This window comes from Poecilia reticulata, unplaced genomic scaffold (assembly GCF_000633615.1).
Source record: "Poecilia reticulata strain Guanapo unplaced genomic scaffold, Guppy_female_1.0+MT scaffold_264, whole genome shotgun sequence".
Classification (NCBI taxonomy): Eukaryota; Metazoa; Chordata; class Actinopteri; order Cyprinodontiformes; family Poeciliidae; genus Poecilia; species Poecilia reticulata.
In genome coordinates, this window is record NW_007615046.1 from 66300 (window position 1) to 74401 (window position 8102).

Below are 8102 nucleotides of genomic sequence, written 5' to 3' on the forward strand. Positions count from 1 at the left end.
TTTGTGAATCAGATGCTGAGAAGGACAATAATTCAGAGGAGAAATCGATGACATCACCGCCAATTACAAATGTTCCCATTAATTAAATTGTTTCATTCTTTATTAGCCTGGTAAAAACAAGACCCTTTTTCTACCCTTTGCTTCATCCGGAGGGTCAGGGCTCTCAGCTGTTGAGAAACAATCACTTCCTGGAGGCGTGGCCTCTGCGGTTTGAAATTTTACCCAATCGCTGACGTTTGCCTGTGACGAATGTAATGCACCAGTTCATCAGAAAGAACCTGACTGGAAACCACGGCGTTGTAAACAACCATCTTCCACTGTGAAGAGAGAAGAGCCGATCTGAACGAGGCGGCTGTCGATTTGAATTTAGTATTTGGAAGCGTTGCCAACGTGACCTGAACGGCTTCATTCACTTCCTCAGTTGTTGTTGATCAAACTGATTCTAAAACAGCAGAAAATCAATGTCAGCGTTGACAGATTCTCCTTCTGTTCACTGATTGGCTTGGGGGGAAAAATGGAGCAGAGACAATCCGAGTGAATGGGAGAAAGACCAGACTGTGCTGCAAGAGAACCTCTTCAGAGTGAAATTGTGCAGGAAGGCAACAGCCAGGCTGATTGTTTACATGAAGAGCTTAGCAACCCAACAGCAACAGTGTTTAACCAGCATGTCTTTGTTCTTAATGTCAAACTGTCATAAAGTGGTGATGAGGCTCATTATGTTCTTATCGCCAGCCGTCCATAGAGCATAAATGTTTTGAAAACAGAGGAAGACATTATAGTCAAAGCACAGATGTTTTTTTCCCTGAACATTAAATCACTTGAACAGCTTTGATACCATTCATGGAAACTCTTTGCTCTCCAGAGTCACGACTGACGGCTCAGGTTGTTTTACAGCTTCTCATGTTTGTTGCCAGCTGCCCATTTGGTCGGCAACGTTCAGTCAGAGCTCAAAGAACCGTCTTGTTGTCTGTTGAGGATATTTCTGTTGCTTTTGGAGGAAACTTTATGTGGTGATAAAAATCGGGCCAACAAACCAGCAGAGCCTTCAGCTCCTTGTTAATCACAGCAAACAGTTGGAGATCCTTTCAAAAGGGATTATATCAGGGTCAGGAGCATTTGGACCTTAATTACCCCTGACATAATGTTTGACCATTCTGTTACCACTGGGGAGGGCAGCACTTATTAAGGAGACATGGGCCAGGGGGTCAGCTGGGGTCACCGCCGGCCCGGCCCCCCCGGAGGACGGTTTATTGGAGGAGTCCAGATCTCCTTCCTGTCCTCCAGCAGCTTGAGACGGAGTCCAGTCACAGGTTGTCCAACAGAGGGGACAGGCGTCCAACACAAAGGTTCAGCAGGAAAGACACAGGGGAAGTTAACCTAGGGGTTAAAGGTCAGCGGTTGTGATCCATCAGATTGAGTTTTATCTCAGAAACGTTAATAATTGGATGGATTTTGATTTGCTGCCGTCAATCAGCTGCTCAAAATGCTTCACAGAAAAATATAATAAAGTTATAAAAGTCAATGTTACATTTTGTCAAATGCATAATTAAAATCAATATCAATGATATTAATCAATGTTCAGTTCTTATTGATCAAAGCAGCTCAGGGTTTCAGCTGGTTGGCAGTTTTCTGGAAGTTTGTTCCAGATTTTGGTGCATAGAAGCTGAATGCTGCTCCATGTTTGGTTCCGGTTCTGGAGGCAGAGCAGAACCAGAACCAGAACTTTAGAGTCTGAAGTTGATCCAGCAGCAGATCTTTGATCCATTCAGTGATTTATTGAAAGTCTCTGTGGAAGAATAAAACCCAACTGTTCAGCGCCGCCTTTCAGAAATGATAATTGGAACATTAATTATTCTGGTCTGGATTATTATTATATTTAGATTTATATAGTAATATTATCACTTTAAATTGCCACAGTAATGTCATATTTTAGTGTTTTTATCATGTAAAAAACTTGGAAATGTAACAAAAAAACTGGACATTGATGTCAGATTCTTCAAGCTGAATATTAATATAGTATTATGGTGTTTTTATGAAGTTTCTGTTTTTATTCCAACTTTACAGTTTTCTGCCTCTGGAGGGAAAATGACCTGATGGAGTTCAGCAGTTCAGTCACTGAGCCAAAGCCTGGAGCTCCTCCTGCCCCGACGTGGCACCAACAGCCTGGAAGCTGCCCTGGGAGTCGGCATGGGGGCAACAGGGGCAGTTGGGGATGGAGTTGTGGGGGTAATCATGGAGGCTGTGGGCAGATTGGCAAAGGATTATTGAAAGGTTGGGGGTAATCTGTAACTACTTTGTAATTGAATTTTAGAAGAATAGCTGACAGAAGATCAGTGGAAAAACTTTGATCTTTATTTCAAGTTGTGCATGAAAAATGATAACTTTAGTTTTTAACAGACCAGTTTCATACAGAGTCTGCACCAAATATTCAACTAACATTCTGCTGTTTTATTTCTCTGTGAAGTCGGCGCTGATGTCCACCAATCAAATTAGCAAATTAGTGAAAAAACAGAAATATTATCAGGGCTCTGCTGTTCAGAAAACATAAAAGGAAAACTCAACATCAAATAATTTTATTGCAAAATGCCATAAAAACTCCAGATCATCAGATTTACATCAGGCTCTGCTGATGGAGCCTCCGTTACAAACTGCACATCAAAATCCTTTCTGGGTTTTTTCTCTTATTTTTATTCTTCAGTCTTTCAGGAGACGGAGGTGCAAAGTTAAAGTTTAGATCAGTGACGTCTGAACAGACGGATCGTTTCACAAAGTGAGCAGCAAAGGTTGGTTTGTTTCTGCCTCATTTCTCCACATGTTGCTCTCAGCTGCAGCAGACGGAGGAGCTGATTGGTGCGTCACTCAACTAAACATTTCAGGACATTTGGAGGCCTCTGCTCTATTCTACTCAAACAAATACTGTCTCACAACTCCTTATGTAAAATCTTTTACATTCAATCAGACATTTTAAGTCACCCTGCAGCTGCAGGTCCAGTTGAGGGGAAGATGCTGCTGCAGGATGAACCGACTGTCAAGGATGGAAATGAGGAGGAAAATAGCTTTTCTCTGTCTTTATTATTTTATACATTCAATCCTCTTGATATATATTAGTTTGTATTTATCATTCTTACAGGTTTCAATGCATCAGTTCAATCCAAACCATCATTAAAGTCAAGTTCATAAATTCTTAACATGCTGATTTCGGCTCATTAATTGTTGGTGTTGAGTCTGACTGAGTTCAGAATCAACACACACGTGTTTGACTGAATGAGTCTGTTTCTGTATAAAAGAGACATTTAAGCATTTCAATGGTGGCTTTTACTAAATAAAACCTGAAGCTTTAAAAATCAGACAACGATTGTAACTTTAACGATTCGTCCAGCAGGGATAACAGTCAAAGTGTTCAGCTGAATTTTGGGGGTAATAAAACGTGACAGAGCCGCTCTGGGTCACAGCGGCGCTCTGACGCTAGCCGTCGTTAAGCTGCTGGTTTGGAGGTTCACTCAGGTTTATGAAGCAGTTTGGGACAGATGGAAATTTAGGATTTTATGGAATGGATCTGCAAGGTTTTATTGCTGGGGTGTAAATATATTCATGCTAATGTTTTAGGAGGGAAGTTCTTAGACTCAATAGCTTTAGTGATGCTGTCGTTTGTATGACTAAAGTCCTTTAACAGCCAGTTTGGAACCTGCTGAACATCATAACTGATGAAAATTCAATCATAATTTGTAGAGACTGAACATGTATCTAACATTGATGCAGCCTGGAGGCAGAGCTACATCAGCTTTACGCTCTATAAGCCACAGAACTGCCTTTAAATTCCATCACATGATTTATGTTTGCAATGTGACAATATAGAAAAAGTCAAGGGGTGTGAATACTTTTGCAAGCCCCTTTAGTCAGTTATAACCTTATATAAAAACACTGAAGCTTCTTAAAAAATGATTTAAATAACGTTTTAAATAATCAAATAACATTAATAAAATCTCTGAATGTCTCAACATTAAGAATCACTAAACACAATTACAGTCGTGTTTCTGGAATCATCTGGATGTTGGTTCCTTTAAGACGTGGTGCCATTTATTCCACCTACAGTCACATTTAGCTCAGAGGAGCGATTAGTGGCGTGTATTTTTAGCAGCTTTTGTTTTCTTGGTTTTTACAGGAACATCACCTGGAATCTGTGGCAGCGCGTGTCGCTGCATGTCTGATATCCCTCGCTGCGGTTACACCCATCCCATCCCATCCCGCTGGATTTTCTGTGAGTTCAGTGGAAGTAAACAGCAGAGGACAATTAGAGCCGCGAAGCAAAGCGGTGAGTCGTCAGTCACATGCTGGATGAGGGAGGGCGGACAACAACACTGAGATTCGGATCTGGGCTGAACATCAAGGATCTCAGCTGCTTGAAATCAGTTTGTTTGAAATGACTGAGGAATCAGTTCAGCAGCAGAACTTCATGAAGTCCTTCAGGTTTTTCTGTAATGGATCAAAATGAGTTTATCTGTCACTTCCTCTTTGAGGCCCAGCTCAACTTCGACACCTTGAAGCTCCAGAGCCAATATTAAGGCCAGCTGTCATGAAATGTGTCATTAGCTTTAATTCTCTTTTACTTTTGCCTTTATAAATCCAGGGCATTTCAACAGATACAAAGATTGAGCTCAGCAAGTGATTAAGTGTGAAATAGAAAACTTTCTGTCTGAGGCTGAAGGAAGACATTTTGTTTATCGTCACACAGCAACAAGAGGAAAGCTGGAACGTCTGGCCTGACCTCTGGTGAGATTTAAAMMCCTGAAACCTGAGTGGGCCACACATGAAATCATATTTAATCTTAGAGAGCAGGCAGAATCTACACTTTTGACTTCCTCACCATTTTTTCAGGAACCCGGCGTAAACTGAGCCTGGATGTTTTTCGCCGTTAACCTGGATTTGTGTTCAGTTGAAGAAAGGAGCTGGATGCTGGCAGAGGCTCAGTAACATGCAGGAGAAACCCGATGGCTGTCGCTTAGCAACATCTGCTCTAAACTCAGGAAAATGTTTTCATGTTTTAAAACATATAAATATTCACAGCTGCATGTAGTTCCATTTTGTTGTATAATTAATAAAACATGAGCTTAACAAAGAGCCAAGGAAACTTCCTACCTCTTCTCAGGCAGCCTAGGGTCAACAGTGATGTCATAACTGAGCGCTCTCTTAAAGAGACAGTACAGGTTTTAGTGTTGAACAAAGTATGTTACAGAAAACTCTTAAAACAAAACCAAAAGTACGATTCTTCAGTGTTGATCTGGGTTTGGTGAAATTTCAAACATTTTCTACAGTTGTTCCTAGTATTACAAATCTAAGTCTACAGGTCCTTCTCAAAAAATTTGCATATTGTGATAAAGTTCATTAATTTCCATAATGTAATGATAAAAATTAAGCTGTCATATATTTTAGATTCATTGCTCACCAACTGAAATATTTCAGGTCTTTTATTGTTTTAATGCTGATGATGTTGGCATACAGCTCATGAAAACCCAAACAATTAGCATATCATGAAAAGGTTCTCTGAACGAGCCGTTAACCATCATCTGAATCAACAAAGTAACTCTAAACACCTGCAAAAGATTCCTGAGGCTTTTAAAAACTCCCAGCCTGGTTCATTACTCAACACAGCAATCATGGGTCAGACTGCTGACCTGACTGCTGTCCAGAAGGCCATCATTGACGCCCTCAAGCAAGAGGTGAGACACAGAAAGACATTTCTGAACCAATAGGCTGTTTGCAGAGTATCAAGGCTCCTCAGTGGGAAGGAAAACGCAGCACAACGAGACGAGGTGACCGGATCCTGAGGAAGATGGTGGAGAAGGACCGAGTCCAGACCTCCAGCAGTGGACTGAGTCTGGAGTAGAAACATCCAGAGCCACCGTGCACAGGCGTGTGCAGGAAATGGGCTACAGGTGCTGCATTCCCCAGGTCAAAGGTCAAGCCACTGTTGAACCTGAAACAGCGGCAGAAGCGCCTGACCTGGGCTACAGAGAAGCAGCACTGGACTGTTGCTCAGTGGTCCAAAGTACTTTTTTCGGATGAAAGCAAATTTTGCATGTCATTCAGAAATCAAGGTGCCAGAATCTGGAGGAAGACTGGGGAGAAGGAAATGCCAAAAGGCCAGAAGTCCAGTGTCCAGTACCCACAGTCAGTCCACAGTCAGTGATGGTCTGGGGAGCCATGTCAGCTGCTGGTGTTGGTCCACTGTGTTTTATCAAGGGCAGGTCAATGCAGCAGCTATCAGGAGGTTTTGGAGCACTTCATGCTTCCATCTGCTGAAAAGCTTTATGGAGATGAAGATTTCATTATTCAGCACAACCTGCTCACAGAGCCAAAACCACTGGTATACTCACCATGGTGCTACTGTTGGCCTGCCAACTCTCCTGACCTGAACCCCATAGAGAATCTGGGGGATATTGTGAAGTTGAGAGACCCAACAGTCTGGATGAGCTTCAGGCCATCGAAGCATCCTGGGCTCCATAACACCTCAGCAGAGCCACAGGCTGATGGCCTCCATGCCGCATTGAAGGCTGCAGAAGGATTTCTGACCAAGTATTGATGCATAACTGAACATAATTATTTGAAGGTTGACTTTTTTTTTGTATTAGAACACTTTTCTTTTATTGGTCGGATGAAATATGCTAATTTTTTGAGACAGGGATTTTGGGTTTTCATGAACTGTTTGAAAAATCATCAATATTAAAACAATAAAAGACCTGAAATATTTCAGTTGGTGTGCAATGAATCTAAAATCTATGACAGTTTAATTTTTATCATCACATTATGGAAATTAATGAACTTTATCACAATATGCTAATTTCTGGAGAAGGGCCTGTATAGTCAATGTCTCTTCCTGTCTGATCTACTAAAAAGTACAAAATGGAAAATTTAAGATGTGAGAATTGAGAGAATTCAAAGTTTCTTTCTGCTGCCTGAAAAATCGAAAATATGTCATTTATGTATCAAAGGCTCAAAATGATCATTATGACTCACATGATCATCTTCCAATTTACCCATAAATAAATTAGCTGCACATGAGCCTCTCATACCAACGACTTGGCAATGAACACAGAAACATTTTTAAAATTTGAAATGGTTCATGTTCAAATCTAACAGGAACCCAGTGGAGGATTTTCTCTCTTGTTCAGATGATATTTCAATGTTTCTGTTGTCTTTGTTAACAGAGGAGAAGCTCAGCTGGGGAAACACCACAGCTTCTAACGTCTCTTTTTGCTGTAATAACCAATATTCAAAACTCAGAGATCAGTTTCACAAAGATTAAAATCTGGTAAAAGAAAAAAAAAAGGAAGCGATCCCTGATCGGTGGAGGGAGCGTAGGTAAAACAGTTCATTTTTATTTTTGTTTTGAAAATCTTGGCAAATCAAAAACAATAATAGAGATTTTATTGCAACATCTGTTGCTGACTTGCCATCAAGACTTTACATGGAGGACCTTTCATTCCTCACCAGGAAAACAACATTCCTGAGGTTTTCCTTTTGTTTCCAGTTTCCATGTTTGTTGTTTCTGTTTCCCTCCACTCATCCCTCCATTCCTCTCCTCACTCACATGCACATTTTTCCTGTTTTCTTTCGTTCAGAGCAACTTCAACAAAAGTAAATCTGATTATGATTATGCTATAGATTCTGACAATTCTTTGTTTTTCAGTCTAGCTCAGTGTTTCTCCACCCTGGTCCTCAGGCCCCCCGTCCTGCATGTTTTAGGTCAGGGGTGTCCAAAGTGGGTCCTCGAGGCCCGGCAGCCTGCATAAGTCTCTCCCTGGTTTAGCGCACCTGCATCAAATGATGGCTCGTTAAATGGCCTAAGAAGAACAATGACTTGCTGAGGAGGTTGTTGCTACATGCAGGACCCACTTTGGACACCCATGTTTCAGGTGTTTCCTTCTGCCACCTGGATTGTATCTCTGGGTGATTAACAGGCGTCTGCAGCACCTGATGGTCATTCAGTCATTTGGATCAGATGTTCTGGAACAGAGGCTCATCTAGAACATGCAGAGCAGGAGGGAGAGGACCAGGGTGGAGAAACATGAGGACCAGGGTGGAGAAACATGAGGACCAGGGTG

General features: G+C 41.5%; 1 long non-coding RNA gene across 1 annotated transcript; it reads right to left on the reverse strand.

The window, feature by feature from the left end:
• Positions 1-2336: 2336 nt before the first annotated feature.
• LOC108165981 (uncharacterized) lies at positions 2337-4896 on the reverse strand. Its single transcript, XR_001776297.1, has 2 exons — positions 4865-4896; positions 2337-4473 (listed from the first exon to the last, which is right to left on the reverse strand). It is a non-coding gene; the product is annotated as an uncharacterized LOC108165981 (long non-coding RNA).
• Between the last annotated feature and the right edge of the window lie 3206 nt (positions 4897-8102).